Source organism: Triticum aestivum, chromosome 5B (assembly GCF_018294505.1).
Source record: "Triticum aestivum cultivar Chinese Spring chromosome 5B, IWGSC CS RefSeq v2.1, whole genome shotgun sequence".
Taxonomy (NCBI): Eukaryota; Viridiplantae; Streptophyta; class Magnoliopsida; order Poales; family Poaceae; genus Triticum; species Triticum aestivum.
In genome coordinates this window covers 103,777,886-103,778,976 of record NC_057807.1, presented here as the reverse complement: position 1 = coordinate 103,778,976, position 1,091 = coordinate 103,777,886, and positions in this window count along the sequence as shown.

Here is a 1,091-nt window from a genome sequence, read left to right as displayed (position 1 = left end):
GGCACGCGTCCACGACGCCGGACACGCGTCGCCGGCGGCGCCAGCTCGGCACCCCCCTCGCCCCGGCTATATATAGCCTTCCCCCGAGCCGTTTGAGCTCACCAGCAGCCTCCCCACACTCCTCTAGCCCTCCCTAGTCCCTCGCTCGAGCTCGAGGAGCTCTCTGCGCCCCTCATCGCCACCATGGCCACCGCCCCTGTCCACCTCGATTCCGGCCGAACCGAGCCCTCCCTCATCGTTCTTCCACCACCAGTGAGACCCCCTCACTCCGGCGATCCTCCCCCTGCCGTCACCCCCTCGCCGGAGCCACCCTGGCCACGATGCCCAACCCCACCCAAAGCCATCTCCGCCGGAGTCCATGTCCTCGTTGCTTCGGTCCTCCTCGGCATCCGTGTCCAGCCTAGATGGACGCGGCACTCTTCCCCGAGCTCGTCGGTGCCCGAAGTGCCGGCAACGGTGGCCGGAGTCGCCGGGGCTCGTCGCCGGAGCTGCGCCCCTGCTCTGCTCCGTCGGGCACACGCGAAGAAGAAGACAGGAGCCAGGTGGGCATTGACCCTGCGCGTGGGCCCTGCGGCCCCACCTGTCGGCGACCCTGACGCCCGGCCCCGCCTCTGCCTTTTGACCAATGCACCGCCACGTCAGCGTAACTGGAAGCGTAAACCCTGAAATACGTTTTCCATTTTTCTGTTTTGGCCCAGACTGTAAAATAAATTTTTACAGATAGGTCCCTGGCAGAAAAACTCTTATAACTTTTTAACCGTAACTCCAAATGAGGTGAAACCTACGCTCACTTCTTTGTTTCGTCGAGCCCGTTCTGTTGGTCACACTTTCACTTTGGTTTCACCCTGTGAAAATGACCTTTATGCCCTTGCCCTTATTCAGCCCCCTCCGAGAGAGAATGATTTCCGGCGAATCTTTTCGCGGCTTCACCGCACTTCTCCCCGGTGTTTTCTTAATCCCCAGGCAAGCCACAATACCCACTTGCATGATAGTCATGCAGTTGCCATAGTTTTCAACGTGAATATTTAATAAATGTTTGTTTGTTGAAAAGATGGTTATCGTTGTTCCGGTGAAGTTTAGATTTGCATGTT